Genomic DNA, 17,478 nt, shown 5'->3' on the forward strand with positions numbered 1-17,478 from the left:
CACAGCCAGGACTGTAACCAATGTAACCCAGCATAACCTTGCTGAGATACAGCTATGCTCATTTGGATCTCTGCTGTGATAATTCATAAATATTCTCTGTATTAGTGCTTAGCTTATATATTTTTGTGGACCTGGAGTGAGAGAATCACATCCAGTCTGTGTGGGCCAGACAGGACCTGAGTATCACCCAGCTACTTCCTGATCTTATTACATCTGGTAAGAATAAATGTTTACTGGCAGTTCTTTTCAAACTTTGTTTATTCCCTTCTGTCCAATTTGAACCCTTAAATAATATTTTATTTCATGCAGTTGGCTGGTCTACTCCCTATCATAAAGGAAGGGTTTCACCAGCTTCAAGTACCCTGACCTTGTCCAGCCTACAGAGGATAAACAGTTAATGGAGTACACAAAGACAAAGCGCGCTGTGAGATTTGACCCGTAATGAGGGATGGCGTGAGACCCGGCATCTCAGGCGAGTGCATACTTGTGCTCAGGTCAGGGCGCTAGGGAGGAGCCAGGCCCCCTTCAGGCATCCAAACCTCTTTGTTTTCCAGGAAAGGCAAAAACCTCAGCTCAGACTCCTGAGGGGAAGTACAGAAACCAAACTCTCAAAGGGGCATTTTTATCTTTTAATGCCATAGATATTGAGGTCAACATACTTCTCAGCAGAGGTAGCACATAGCAGGGGAACTCTCCCTTTTCTCCCCAAGGTTTAGGCACGACTGCCTTTGCAGAAGACAGCTTGTAGCTTCAAAACTGTTTAAAACAAGAAACATAAAAAGGTGGGGCAAACAGTGCAATATGATGACTGATTGGAGCGTTACACACTTCTGGGTTGGAGAACAATTGAAGATAAACCGGAGGAACCAGTGCTCAGTAACATTTATTTTGGTTTAGTCTAGAGGTTCTTACTCCTTTTGTGTAAGATGGTTAATGGGATCATTACTATGGTCACCACAGCACATTTAAGAGCATAAGGCTTCTTACATGTTTGACACCAGTACAAAATGTAATTTAAAACTAGCTTATCGTCTGTCACATATGAAGCCCCAACTCTTTTACAATCCTCTCCCTCAGACAGAGAGACTAAAGCTGTCTCTGTGAACTATAGCTGTGCCTTGACAGAGACTAACTATCCCATTTCTACAAACAGGGATTTTTACAAGTGGGAAATTAGTCTTGCATTCTATTCTCCCTGCTTTTTCTGAGATTGAGACTCTTGTTACACAGACAGGCCGGTCAAGTTTTGTAATAGGCTCCCTCCATTTTTAAATGTTTGCGGAGTCTGGCTCCCTGTGGTGTTGAGTCAAACTCAAAAAGATGGCGTGTGCTGATCTCTGTCTCCTGCCATGGACAAGTCTTAATCTATAAATCAAATAGTTTTTCCTGAAAATAAGCAGTTCTGGGGAGAAAACACAGCCTGCTCTGCATACCTGTGGTGATTGATGTTCTCTAATCTCCCCAGGAAGTTCACAAAGTGCTTCACTATGGTGTTCTTTTTGATGGCCTAACCTGAGCCTTTCTTACAGCGCCTGAAGGTCATGGCTCTGTTTTATCCACCACAGGTGAAGCAAACCTTATTTTCATCTGTTTCAAAGCGTGTCTGATCATTAAATTCAAAACTGATAAATGTTCCCCTTCCTCATCTCCTTAGTCATTACTCAATAAGAGTAGCTCAAAAAACTATAGCCTGATCCAAACCAGTCTTGTACCTGGGCACTTCGAAGCTAAGAGGTGAAATGAGCAGCTCATAACTACCTCTCATTTATAAGCAATTTTTGAGTTTTCTGTATTCATTCATTCAATCTTTCAAGACTAAAAATTGTGTTTTTATTGAAACACAATAAGAAAAAGCCTACTGAACTTGCATTTCTCAGAAATTATGCAGCCTCATATATACATAGTGATTTCTTATTTGCATATTGACTTACACTGTTGTATATCTCCATGAAAAGACATCAAATTGGTAAAACGATTAGAGAGCCTTACAGAGTTTAAAGGGCATTAATTTCTCTTCAGTGGCAGGATTCTCACTTTAAGCTTTGTAAAAATTATTTAATGCTGAAGTAAAATAAAATTAATCTAAGACATCAACTTGTTCTGGTGATCTGGAGTAAGATGGTAAAAGACCATCAAACAAAGACATGGTACAGAAAGAGATGGTTGAAAGGTGACATAACTTACAGCAGTGTTCTAAAAAAAGGTCTAATATTCAGCTGTAGCACAATCCAGAGTTTCAGTATTTTGTGGATGAGAAGATTTAAGCCTTGTAGGGGAAGGGGCTGTAGGGATATATGCAGAGAGCAAACAATAATATAGGTCTTGAGTAGAAGAATAAACAGAATGATTCTGGGAGACATTTTAAAAGTCAGAGTAAAACTGAGTTGCAGAAGAGGCTGAGTATGCCTGAGTATTAATGAAACTGATAGAAATAGAAAGCACAGCTGGGACCCACAAAAGATAATGTGAGAAAATATGTGCAGCAGTCAATAATGCTGAAAATCCTGAACTCTGTGGGACTAGTGTTAAAAGGTATATTGTTAATCTGGAAAGTACACAGATTTGTTGATGGTCCCTTTTCATGCTTTTACCTTTCAGGATTTCTCAAACTATGTTTAAATGAAAATGAATTTTTTTATTATTATTTGTAGAAAGCTGTTTTTAAAACATGTGCATACAGCAATATACATCTAATAGTAAACACATTATTCTGTTAATATTTGGACTCATTTTCGTGTGATTCTGTTTTAAATTTACTGTGCCAGGAGAAGCAGTTGTAAGGATGAACGAAGGTATTGACTGCTGATAGACTTCTGTGTGAAGATTTAACATATTTCCTTTTACTTCTCATGGTTACAAGTCTTTCTTCAGGGACTTCTTTCAAGAGGACTTAGTCAGTCTTCCTTGTTCCCCTTTGAAAATCAAGGCCCTTTGTATAAACCTTCTATAAAGCATCTAAAAAGTAGACCATAAAACTATGGTTCATGCACAAAAATCTTGGCCCTTATACTTATTTCCTTAATGAAACTGTTCCCATACCTTACTATGGCAAAATGTCATCACTCAGCCTATATTCACAGATTAGGATTCTGCATCTGCAAATAACAAAAAATTGAACTTCAAGCACAAATTTTAATATGAGAAAAGATGCTACTGGAATGAAAACATGGCTGCTATCATTGCCCAAAGCATTATTGCTCGTTTATAGGCCATGGGAGCACACGGGCTCAACCAGTAAAGCTGTGAAATTGCCACTGCATGGGGAATATCTATGCCCAGATACAATTAGCAGGGTCTGCAAACAGAATGAAGCCTCAGAAGATCAAACATTTCAATTCTGAAAGATACTGCCTATAGATAACAAAGGTTTAGGGATTCATGCTTGCCTTTATTAATGTTTGAAAAATTATGTTGATACTCAACAGGAAGATATTTCCTGAAATCAAATGATATTAAATCAGTGGAAGATAGAGATTACCCTCCAAATGCTATTACAATTTCATACTAATTTTCTATGAACTCATACACTGGAAGGTGAATCCACAAATCCAGCATTGCAACACCTACTTCTGATAGAGCAGCTACAGATGAATGCAGACACCTCTCCCCCAGCCTTTGATGCTGAACATCTTCTGCCTGCACTGGTGCCAAGTCACATACAATTCAGCCACCACAGGCAAATTTATTGCCCTTATATTCTATATTTTACTCTTTTCTCAGGAGAGCTGATCATAGGGGAAATAAAATTGTTTAAAAGCTGTCATCATTCACCCACAAATATTACTCAGTAGTATTTAAGAAGAATTAAATTCCAAGTTAATATAGACATGCTTTAATAATTTATATATTCAATACCCATTCAATTACTGTCAAGAGCTTAAACCAGAAGAAAGACAAGTAAGATTTGGTTTTTATTTGGACTAGTTTAAACCTCTACTTCGACCTCTATGATATTTTCATAGCTCAAATGTTTCTGTTACAAAAGAGAATCCATGTGGAAATGTGCAAATGCTAATCAGTTCTAACATGAAGAGATGATAATTAAATCTGATCTCCACTTTCTTTTTATATTCTTCCCAAGACATAAAAAGAACACAGGCAGAGAGTGGTCTTGATATGCTTTAGTGAAGTGTCATAGAATGTGCTAATTACCTTGCAAATTCAGTTTCCAGAGTTGTTCTTGTCATGTACAACCTTTATTTGAATACTGTCTTGACTTGTTCTGTGATGCCTTTTTGTTTTCATTAACCAAAAAAGATCCTGAAACTTAAATTTTAGTATATTTTTTTAAAATATGAATTTACAAATCTGTGTTTTTAAAAGAAATACAAGTAAAGGTACATTCTAGCAAATTTAAGACTTGGACCCTTACCCAAAAGATTACAAACAACATGTAAAGCAGGAACCTGAACCTCAACACTAAAATTTTATGTGTGTTAGGAATTGACATAACCTTTAATAGCAGGTAGTGAATTACTTCCATATGCATTCTGCTGACAAAACTTCTACTGAGAGCAAATCAGTCTTCTCAGGTGGAATCAAGTATTATTTTTAAAAATTGAACAATTATTCAGTGTGTAAAAGCAATCAATAGATATCTGTCTGCTGGAGTATTTCATTTGTTTTCAGGCAAAGATATTTTTCTTTTCCTGTGTCAGAGTTGGAGGTTTCTTCAGCACAACAAAATACCTCAGAATGATTGACTCAGTAGTAATAGGAAAGAATCAAGATCATTTAGCCACAAGCTTGCTGAATCTGGCAACTACACTGGTAAATGTCCAAATCTCCACAGTTAATACTGACAGGGTTGCAATAATTTCAGTTGTGACACCACAGGACTTCCTTTAGGTTTATGTTCTTGGGTTTCTACATCAGTCAATAAGATGACTCCACATCACACAGTTCCATAAATCTCAGCCTTTTAAAAGAGCTCTAAAGTATTTTGAGACTTAAAAGTCCCTCCAGAGCACACCACAAAGCAGAGAACTCAGCATTGAAGTGACGATGACACCTGATGGTCCATCTTCGGTACGCCTGGCACGAGGAGGAGTATGTGTCTGTGTGGATGCAATTGTGGTTTGCAGGGGATCTGCAGTCTCTCCCAAATCCTGCAGACTGCTGTCAACAGTAACAGGAGGTTGAACAGGAAAGTGTGGAAAGTTCTCCATGTTTGCTGTCATGTTTGCAAAATGGTCTAATCACATCAAGGTGTGATAGGCAGGGTTTGGTTGCGTGCAGTGGGTTAGGTCAGCTCTTTGGTGCTATCCTGAGCCTGTGTAGACTGGGTCAACAATCTTCAAGTTCAGAGCTAGGGCTTTTCATCAGGAAACAAAATTTCATTGGGTATTAAGGTGTTTAAACCAACAATCTTTCCTACTTTTTCCCATCTGGGACTTCATTACTTGGAAATCTCTCATTTATATCTTTATTTATATTAAAAATAACTTTCCTTTTCTTAAATACTGACAGGTTTGTTTAAATAGTCTAGTGCTGTTATTCATTAGACAGTAAAAATTAGTCTGGCTGAGCTGAGCTAATGTTGCTGAACAAGAAACAAATCTGAACAAGCCTCCCTATCTGCATTGCAACCATGTATTTTTAACTGCATACATGCCTCTTTTAAATATATTATTTCAAGTACTGTTTCAGTGCCTTTCTGGCTAATTAATTCAGATGGAATTTATGATGTGATTTTTTTAAAGTCCCTGCTCCTGTTTAACATGTTTACCACTGTGAAACTGGTTTGTACCTTTGGAGAGGACCAGCATGTACATTGTATGTTGGCATGAGACATACAAGAAAACCCTGTGAAGGAACTGAAATCTGCTTAATGCAGCTCTCCACATTGCAAGGTAGGGTGCTGGCATCTAAATTCTAATCTAATCTTGTGTAATTACATACTCAAGGAATGCAACCAAAACTTTGCTTTCCTAGGAAAGATCTGCCAGACACAGAAGGAGTTAATCAGTGAAATAAAACACAGGAATTTTATCATGCTACCAATAAATTAATCTGAAAAAATTCACAGATATGACTTTCTACAAGCCTTGGAATTTTTTTTACAGAGTTCTAAAGCATTGATTTAATTCATTATTTGTGTAAAATATTTTCAACTTATCTTTTCTCTATTAAGGTCTTGATATGTTCTCTATAGAATGACATAGAATATACCTGAACTCTCAAGACTAACTCAGGTAATTCTTTTCACTGCTTTGTATTTATTCCTGGGTACTTATGTTGTACTTTACCTAAATAATTGTGCTTTTAAATAGTTTAGAAATTGAAGGTATGCAGTTTATCTAATTTGCTAAACTTGTCAGAGCAGAGAGAAATTATTGCTATTTGGCAAGAGAGGGAATCTGCCTCTTTTGCAGTGTGTGATGGTAGGTAATTTCTGATCTGTATTTGCTGCAGTTTGGAACTACTGCTGAAATGAAAAGTACAATACTTTGGGGTACCTTTCAGTAATGCTTCATGCTTCGTTTTTTTATCTTTTATAGGCTGCTCAGTCTCAATTCAGCATACTAAGAGAGAATATCTTTAAAAAGTTTATGATGAGATTCTATTAAGTTCAAGGATATTGGGAAGAAGAGGAGGATTTAAAAGAGATGCTTTCCTGTGTTTGTTTCCAGAATGCTGAGAAGAGTGTATTCAGAATCAAATGCCCCCACTGGGACTCACTTGAGAACAGTGAAAACTGAAAAGTGGAAGACTGAAACTGAGTGAAAGTACCTTAAAAGCACAAGGCAAACTGTTTATAATTAATGCAAAATCCAATGTTTCTTGCTAATAAAACTCAAAGGATGTGTTAGAGTATTGAAAATAACAAGTCAAGCATTAGCAGGTGGAGCTTATTTTACTCTGGTGTTCATTTGTATATAGTGCTGTAGTCTTGCAGCCAGGTACCCCATGACAGAGATGACAGGAACAAAATTCTTAGCTGGAGGAGTGGGGATTCCTAAGAGATTGGTTGGTTACAAAGTGAGAGAGAATTAATAGCAACTTGTACTTAAAATTCCTTATCTGCAGCACTTTTTCTTCTAAAGCTAAAATTACCCCATGAGCACCTTTCACTTGCTGTGAAAATATTTTGTGAGAATCAGTCTCCTGTTCTGTACAATCATGTGCTCCACAGATACCCTTATCTCCAATAGTTAAGGTGACATAGATCCTAACTCTTCTGATATTCACAGAGCTTACGTCAAGACCACACAAGAGCTACTGGGCAAGCCAACCTGACTGTGTACATCATTACTCACTCTGCTTAAGTGGCGTTTCTAGTTGCTATCTGATGTTATCATACAATTACATGAGTAAATAAAAATTCCTAATTGTCTATAAATTGAGATAAATTTATAAATTTGTCTCAATTTCACTGTGATTATAGAAAGTCAAAGATGGGAAATACTACAGCTGTCAATAAACAGACACAAAAGGACCAGATCCATGTATTAGCGTCTAAGATAAAGAGGGAACCTGATTTTTGATGTGATTACATTAAATAATTGTGGCTTGTGGACTGAAGCAATCTGTGGGGAAGGAAACCAACAACAATACAGAAGAACTGCAGTTCAATATTTTTAGGAAAATGAGAACTTGTGGGTGATACTGAAATGACAAATAGCTTCCTGAAACCAGTGGGGGTAATGTTTTTTCTGGGTATAGCATAATGAAACAAAGCCTGAACTGCAAGTGCAGCTCAATAAAACAGAAGAACTCTTTTCCTTGTCAGATGATATTGCAATAAAGGCAAAATGAATAGAGGTGGTAAAAATTTATGCTATTTTAGGGTATTGCTTTAATTTGTGAAGCAATGATCATAAATTAATCAATCTGGATTGCAGAATGTTGTTGGAACATAGGACTAGCTGAACAATCAACATAAAATGAAGAGTCAGATTCATTTCTATTGCCTGCATATTTCTTCAATCTGTGGACCATAATATAAATTGCTGAAGCATACTCAACTTCTCTACAAAATGTTCAGCAATAAAATTTCTTGAGCACTCATAAAAATGTAAATCCTTTTACTATATCAAAATCCCTAGTCAGTCTGGAAAATATGACCTTTACAGAATAAACTGAAAACATGAAAAAAAAAAAATTTCATTGAGTATGGAGAAATGCAGTGAATCCCAGCTGCTTAACAGCTCCGTCATCTAAACTCTTCTTACATGAACAGCAATGTGAATTATTCTACTGAAAAAACATGCCAAAATTATACAGTGGTCTGAAAAACCTTTCAGTCTTTAACCAGTTGTTTGCTTGCAAACACTTTTTGACTCTCTTAACTGTCTTTCTTCAGCACTAGAATAACTGCCATTCCAGAAAATATCCATACCTAACATCTGACTAATATTCTGAACTACCCCATCCTAATATACATATGAATCAATTGCCTACTAAATAAACTGGAGGTCCAGAGGGAACAGTTTGCTAGAGTTTCCCAACAGTGATTTGTAAATAGTCCAAAATCCAGCCTTGTAGCACTTCTTTCTCACAGCCTGTGACATGTGCTACAAACCATGGCCCAGCTTTCCAGCATTCCCCTCAATATAGTAACCTTGAGCACAGAACTCTATGTTTCTGAGACAAACTCAGTGTCCACCCTGGTTTTGCAAATAATCATGTAAACCAGTAAAATTTTTCAGTGATTTTTGTATGGGCTTGGAATTTCTGATGATGCTGACCTCCAGCTGAAGTATTTGGGAGCAATAGGATGGTGCTTGCTACCTACATGAGGCGTCCAACTAGAGTAGATTATGTTAGTGAGCTTGATTCCTTATCCAGCCAATGGAGAAAGGCAGGTGCCTCTAGAGGCATGTGCACAAAGCTAAACGCTGAGATTATTTATCTGGACCTTGCAGGGTCAAACACAGAAGGAGACCACTTGTTTATTTTTTTTTATTCTGCACCAGTGTATAAACATGCCCAGCAGAGGGAAGCATCTCTCTGTGTTTTGAACTCCTGACTGAGTAGGGGCAGCCTGAGCTGATACCCCTGAGCTGACATCCGGAGCAGGAGTAGCCCTTGAGCTGATGAAAAGAGGTATTGCACCACTGAAGTGAAATTATTATAAGAAAACAAGCTGAAAGAGCTTCCATAGTGTTTCCCCATGCTCTGCAACGGGGCACTATAGAGACAAGACATCAGCTATGTTATTTGAGGTTCACATGTGCCATATTCAAAATGTCACAAAATAGCACAATGAAAACACTTTATAGAGGGGGGAAAAAAAAAAGATTATAGGTTGAATAATAAATATGATGGCTACATCATGTTTTGAGATTATAAAGTCAAATAATAAATCTGATGGTTACACCATGTTTTAAGCAGCTAACCTAAAGAGCTGCATGAGAGGATGAGAAACAAAACTAAAATGCATCTGGCTTGTTGCCCAAGACAGCTTTCTGTCTTGGGTATAAGAGGGAGACAGCTCCTTGATGGGGATCTACAAATCAGTGCTGATGACAGGAGGTGAGAGAGACAATCCCTCAGCCTGCTCTCCACATTTCCAGGAGGATCAGAGAAATGACAAATTTCAGGAACTGAGATAAAGGAGGGCATTGAAGTAGTACTGCAGATACGAGGAGCACATCACACTGCACATTTGTCAGGCCAGCATTTGTAGGGCCTTAAGAAAGAGGTATGTTGGTTTCAATTGAAGATTTTTTCTACCTCTTCTCCTAGCCACCCCCCCCCCAAAAAAAACCTACCCAACATTTAAAAAAAAAAAAAAAAACCAACAGCAAACACACCAAAAAATCCACGAAAAACTCTCCTCGTTTAGATTTAATAGGAACTCAGAAGGGAAAGTACTGCTTATTGGACAGTCAAGTTTTGTTTCAGCTGCAGCTTAGCAGGAAACCTGCTGTGAAGGTTGAACTATGCTTTCTCTGGCTTAGTTCCAGCATTGTATGTGATTTTAGACTAGAAAAAAAGTTGAATGGCTGGAGTTTACAGAGGAATACTCCTTGTTTCCACACATACATTCCTATGATTGGAAATCAGCTGCCCAAAGCAGTTCCTAAACACTGTGAGTGAATGGCAGAGAATTACAGATTCTTCCTGCAGTTTGACTGGTCATAAATGAATCCTTTTTCTGGTCTTGGGGGAAAAAAAAGGGCAATAATATACTGCCACATTTGCTACCCATAGTCTACCTTTTATTCAAGATCAAAATGTTTATTTTTTTGTAAGAATTCCTACACATTATATGGATTCTGCACTGGTGACCTTTTCTTATTGCCATGTAAGAGCAACACTATCTTTCTCTATTAGTGTATTAGTGACACACTTCCTTGCATCAAAGCAATGGAGACTTTTTTGCACTTAACTTGAAGGGGGGGGGTGTGGTATTTTAAAATCCCATGCCTATATGAACAATTAATTAACAGCTCTTAGGATATGGTCAAGTTATGAATTATGTTTTTGGAGCCTCAGCTCTTCAAAAGAGAGCAGCGGCAAACTGAGGCTTAAATTGTCACTCATCAAATAGATAATGACACTTTTTAAAGACTCTGTCATTTGATCACTGGTCCCTGTATTAGTTCTGTTAAGTACTTCTTTGGCCAAGTGTCAGGTTTAGCAAACACTGTGTAATTTGAATCTTCCAAGTAGATTGTACAGGAATGCACACCAACTTATCAGTGCTGGGAGAAACAAGGAGGAAAAAACCTTGACAGTGTTGGATTTCAGGCACATATTGCTATCACTAACACTGTCTCTTTTCTGTGGATGAAGGGTATTTACACAGACTGTGTCTGAAAACTGGGTTTTGATGGCTTATCAACAGCTAGATCTCACTGTTCCATTTCTTTTGATTGAATGTGTGCTTTTCCATCTGAAGAGCTGGATTCCATAAATTTCAAATGTTTTGCTGCAGTTCTATTTATGGAGACTTTTACTAGGTCTCAAAGGAGGTCATGTCTCAGGGAAAAGGACCATCAGAGAAGATGAGATCCATAGATAGGAGATTAATAGAGAAGAACTTCCAAAATGGTCCTATTTGTGTTTCAGACAGAAATCAGAGTATCTACCTTGGAGTAACTCAGCTCTTCTGTTTGTGATTTAAACAAACCCTTTTCACAAAGCTACACCTAAGGTGGCATAAACAGACCAGACCTACAGGATGTGGCAAAATCAGTGTGTGTATCTGCATAAGAGGAATACATTAAACAGCCACAATTCAGGATATCACAGGAAAACACAGACCATTTAATAGTTAGGAATAATTTGCAGCAAGGGTCACTGATACTTATTTGCCTCTGTAGAGTCATGATCCAAAATTTTACTGCCAGTGCAAACCAGAACATTACACAAAATTATCTCTCCCTGCTGTGTTCCTGCACAGCATAACCTTTGTCACAGACAATTATTTTAATTATCTTACCAGAGACTTGGAAGAGCCTGCAGGTGTTCTTGCCCTAAAGAAATCTCCCTCCTAGGAAGAGAGAGCCATCACCTCTGGGTACTTTGATTATTTTTCCCTACCAAATTCCTATAGCAATATAGAGCAGATTTCTCCAATATTTGTAACAAAAAAAAATATTTTTCAATTGAAAAATTTTATTTTTAAACTTGCCTAAAGCTCTAATGGCAGATGCAAATCTTCCATTCATATTTGAGGCTCTACTCAACATACTCTCTTTTCTGGAGTATTTTCAGTAAAGCAAAATACAGAGTGTGGACCATAGCTTTTGGGTTTTTTCAATCCATGCCAAACATGAAGCCATAAGTCTGAAACTGGCTGCTACAGTGGTGAAATGTCAGAAATTTTCTTCTTGAGAAGCCATGTGACAGAATGCAGCTGGTGTGTGCGACCACCAGGAAGCCTAACTTCATACAAGTGCCCTTATCAGAACACAAAAGAAACAGCTTTCACCTGAAGCAAATTTTTTTCTTGGAAAAAGATTATTGATTCTGAAGACACAGTATCAAACACAGTATTATTTTCTCTTGAATTCTTCTTTAAAAATTTCCTTGCTCACAAACTCTATGATTAAATATATCCCCAAAAGATTGTTCATCTCTATTTTAAGTGCTATTACTGTTCCTGAGAGTCATACTTGTCTTTCAGTGAGCTAGTTTGGAGAAGCATATTGTCCCAAAGTTGCATTTCAGTTTGAATTGGAAGTAGTGAAGCTGCGCTTCTGGGGGAGAAGTGAGTCATTTGTGTGCAGGAAGAAATAGGAGGTTTAGTTGGTCTGCAGCCCTAGGCACTGTGTTACCCAGGACACAGATTGCCACAGCAGCCTAATCAGGTCCTGGAAGCCGAATATGGCACCAGTATCACCAGGGGAAAGCACTGTGTCACCCTCCCCACTGCAGTAGTTAGATACTGCTGCAAGGTGGGATGGCTTGGTGTTTTCTGCATCTTACACATCCTGGGCAGAAAAAGTTTAACAGGAGAGTGCGAGAAGCCATATTTCAGAGGTCTTCCAAGGTCTGGGAATAAGTCCAGGTACATAAGCCTTGAAATCTTTCTAGACTTTCATTCAGTAATCCAGAAGTTTTCTACTGTGTGTATCTGTGCTGTAAATAATTGCTCATCTATGAAACAAAAGATAAACTCAGCACTTTGCTTTTGTTACAAGGTGTCTCCATGTAACTTCCTTTCATCTACACTTGCATCAGAAGGGGACAAAGGCTTTTGCAGACCTCTATTTAGTTCTACCTTTGCAAACAGTGTACTGGAGATGAAATCATATGGTTTGGCTAGGCCATTGGAAGCAGATACAGTATTTTTCTGTCTCAGTTACCCCAGAACACTTGTGTCAGTGACAGGAATTGACAGCCAGCAGTGTGGAGGAAGTTCATACTAAATTGGAGTTTATGCCATTTCTCTGACATGCAACACTCCTCTCTTTTGTACGCACATATTCATTGCTACCCGTTTCCCCTGTTCTTTTCTAATCCTAGACCTTAAGAATAAAGCCCTCCCAAGTTTGAAAATGTCAGACTGCATCAGTTCCTTTTTATGTCTGAAGGTGGAAACCATGTTGTTGCTGCAAGAAGGTGTCCTGCCCTAGACCACACAACCCTGTTGACTCCTTTCTGTTAAAATTAATGATGCTGCTGCCGTGCAGTGAACTGGACCGCATCACTGATCTGGTTAAAAAAGACCTGGAGAGGAAAGCAACGCTAAGACACCCAGTAATCCAAATGTGACATGGCGTTAGAAGTAAGGTCACAATTTTATCACCAAGATTATCAAGTTATTGCTGAATACCTGGGTGCAACAACGCTCCTTAATCATGTGTATGCTCCCAATACTCATTTGCCTTCAGGACGTGTAGCAAACCATGGTCTTTTTCAAAAGCACCTTGTTTAAATAAGGATGGCAATACCAGCTTCTCTGAAAGTGTTGAGGTGAGACCTTGAATCTGTTCAGCATAATAACATGTATTGAATTGCTACAAAAAGCCACTTTCAGAATTTAATGCTTTTCCTTTAATCTAAATTCACTTTTTTTTTAAAGGTAGAATTTTATAAATATAGGCATGGCAAAGATTTCATTGTAAAATGAACTAAACTGTAAAATAAATGCTTTGCAGAACTTTATGTCTCACTTATATTAATGTCTTGCCGAGGTGCCAAGTTTGTATTTTGGTTTCAGCCTACATATATTTCAAGATATGTGTCGTATTGCACTAGATATGTGACTTTGGAGTAATTATTCATACTTTACATACACAGTAGTGTCCAAGTTATTTATTGTTTTAGAGGTATTGTCAAAATGAGTTACTTTTTGATTATTGATGTTTCTAGTGGAATTATTCAGTCACCACATTAAATTGACAAGAATGTTCATTATTTGACAGAAAATAGGTGAGATCCCGTATCACTGCTGTAGTTATCTAGCACTGCCATAACCTTTCATGTAACCCATTCTATTTTTGGTCAAAACCTACTAGGAGAGAAGGATGCTAGTTGCAAGTTTTCCCAGTTTTTTATAATCAATTTTCCATATGTTTAAATTCCTTTTTCTGTCAAAGCACATACCATTTTTTTTACTTATTGCTTCCTTCAAAAGAAGGCTATAATTTATGCAACATCATGCTGTGTTCCTCAGATTTATTGGATGCAGAGGAATAGGGAAAGGCGTATTTCCTTTATGACCATGGGATTTGCAGACTGAAACAGGCCTCAGCATGACTCATTGTTTCTCTCCTAATGCCATATTCGAGTGCAATGTAAAGCCAGTTTGATCCTGGGTTAAACCCAGCTTTGAAAGGTTTGTTCCTCTGGATCAAGACTTGTTTCATTCGTTGTTACCTTCCACTTGATGTTTTATGTTTTGGAAATGTGAGAGCACTTTAGATTGGGATCTGAGGCTGGGTTTAGGCTTTTGTGATGGAAGTGACCTGTTCCATCTGACTTGTATAACTAACAATTGCTCTTGAGATGCTGCCCTACCCTATGCTACCAATATCCACCCTTAGGTGTTTTTTCCTCACTAGTCCATAAGTATAATTAACATTTTTTCATGGGTTTCAAGGCATGCTCTCATCCATTTGCAAAGCCATAATATCTAGAGATGTGTTAAATCAGCTTGCAAACCTTGGATTATAGCAAAATAGCACATTAAACGCATAAGATCAGAGGCAGAGATATTTAGGTACCTAAATTGAACTCATGGGAATTCAGGTGTATAAAGCCTAAATATGTTAGATAATTAGGTTAAAAAAATTCTAAATTGATCATGGTACACTGAAATATGACCCTTTTTCTAGGCTATATGAGAAGCAACACTCTCCCAGTTCCCTTTCCACAAGAGATTTTTCTCCCAGTCTTCTTGTATGTCCTCTTTCTTCTATTCCCTTGTTCCTTCTTCAACAGTGCCTGCCTCAGATGCAACTCAAATTTCAAATGTCTATTATCTTTGAGATCCGATTTTGTCTTTAAATCTCTGAAAAGATATCCCCTGATTTCTCCTATGTCTTATTTCTTCTTTTATCTCTTCCAAAATAATTCCTCATCTGGCCTCATCGCACTCCTTCACCTTTCTTTCTTCCCTTCTACCTCCACCTTACCCTTCATTTGAGTATCTCTTTCCATCAGAGGGGTAGAATTTGGGGTTGTCTACAAAGTTGAGCAGAGACAGAAGCCTGTTCTGCCCACGCTCTCAGCTGACTGAATAAAATGCAGCTCCTGAAAGCTGTACATCATGTTCGTTCATCACTGAGCCTGCACTAGTAATCTCAGCAGCTCTATGAGGTTCACTGGCTGAGAACAGCTGAGGCCATCTCAAAGCTTCCAGTAGGAGAGGGAAAATCAAATTTTGCTTCCTCAAGTATAAAAGGCGGGGACCATCAATGGAAAGGAAGAATTATGGAAAAGAGGAAAGAGGACTTTCAGAAAGATGCAAGATAGACTAGAGAAAGTTGAGTTTTCTGCTTCCTGGAAGGGTAAAAAATGTGGTAACAGCAGTAGCTGAGAGATACCATTCCTCACTGAACAGTATCTGTTGCACATGTACCAAGTCACCTGTGTGACATGCTATAGCTTACACTCTTAGCAGCATCCAGCCCCAATCCCCAGGGCTCTGACAATTCAGATTAGTCTGTAAAGATGGCAAAAGCATTACAATCCGTTGTCTCAAATGGCTTGCTTACCATGCTTTGCTTGGATACTTCACAAACACAAGGCAAACTGCAGTTTATGTGCTACAGTGACAGGAGAGCAATTAGACCATGCTCAAGCTGTGTTTTTGCCATAATCTGGTACAAGCCCTGTGCTGAGACATGATTCTGCAGCAGAGCAGAGGTAGCTACAGCAGACAAATAAACCAATGCTGGCAGCAGCATATTACCTCTTTTGGCATTGCTGCTTCTTTAACAAACCTAACATATTGCCCTGCCCGACTAGAGGAAAGGTGCCCAGTTATTGCTGGTCTAAGTTGGCCCAATTCTTTTAGTTCCAGGGTTATTTCTGACCCTTCAACAACACAGAAATTGTTCAAATTTTGGCTCATAGATTTTTGTCACATTATCATCTCTCCCACTAAATCCTAAAGGAAGTTGGTAGAGGTAGTGAAGGTGTTTTTAAAGTAAAGCCATATGAAATAAATCAATTAAAAGACAGACAGCTTTTGCAGCAGTTTCACTGAAGGAAGGTATACATTTCATGGTATCCCTGATTTAAAAAATCAGAAAAAAAAATAAACAATACATTTCAGCTAATGACATTGCTGTGAGATAAAATATAATAACTTTTTTTTCATGAGTTAATGTTTTTTGAAGTAATATGTTAACTCCCTCTGTTAACTGTTAGATTTTTTAATCTCAAATTAATTTGGCTGAATAAAAGTATACTATCTTTTATCTCTAGATTTTAAATCCCTAAAACTTTGTTGGTGAAAAGCAATGAAAAACTCATACTAATACTAACAAATTACATTTCTGTTATCCCAGTCTGATCTCTCTTCAGCCACATTCAGCCAAGAATTCAGCCTCCTGGAAGTACTCCCACAGCATGCCTGGGGAAATCAAAGGAACTGAGAGCCACTAAGTGAAACATTTGGCAATTTGATGTGTAACTGGTGACTCCCACAACACCACAACTTCTTTCATACTTTGTTATTAAGCAGATGTTTCTGAAGAAGGACTTCGGACCAACAGTTTATCTTTCTTACAGTTCATTCCGCTTCTGTGTCCGATGCTCACGAATGCCAGAAAATATTTTCTCAGGCACCTTTGTGCAATGTCACAGGATTCAAAAGCAGAAAAAGCCTCACAGGAAAACAACATTTCCTATTAGTCTGCACACTTCCGTATGATATATAACACTAAATGCTTTGCACATTTCATTTTGTGCAAAGAAGTGCAATCTGTGTGTCTGGTTTTTAGGAAAATCTTTCCAGAAGTCACTTCTCTGGCCACCCAGTTCTTCTATTTTTTTTCTAAAAGACTATTTGAGTCTGAGTAGCCTTTTATACTCACTCTGCAGGGATGGCTTCACAAGGTGAAAAACCCACTAGAATTATATCTTTAAGGATATATATTTTCCAAAAAGCATGTGGCATTGCTTTGTTCCTTTTGAAAAAGTTAGAAAGTGATGCATTTAGGGATGTCATGGAGGGATGGATAAGCAATTAGTTTAAATTGGGGTAATTACTTGATTATAAAGTTGGAGCCAAAGTTATGGTTAAAAGTTTTCTTTTCAAATAGGGAAATGTTTTTACAGCTTTCACTTCAACTTTATAATCCTCAAATAATGGTTATATGCATGCCTTGCAAACAAAATTTTAATATTAGCAAATAATTTCAATGTTTTTAGGCCACATTCCACTGCTGGTGTGGCAAGATTGCAAAAGCTCAATGCACCCTTCCTTTCCTTCAACCGTAAGCATCTTCACTTACCTCCCTCTGTCCAAAAGACTGACATGGAGGCTTATCTGGCCCCCAAAGGAGAAGTTAAAAAATCTGTGGTAGAGACACTGTTCTGCAACCAAACCAGATTTTCACCCTCTGTCTG

Source organism: Corvus cornix, chromosome 1 (genome assembly GCF_000738735.6).
Source record: "Corvus cornix cornix isolate S_Up_H32 chromosome 1, ASM73873v5, whole genome shotgun sequence".
Classification (NCBI taxonomy): Eukaryota; Metazoa; Chordata; class Aves; order Passeriformes; family Corvidae; genus Corvus; species Corvus cornix.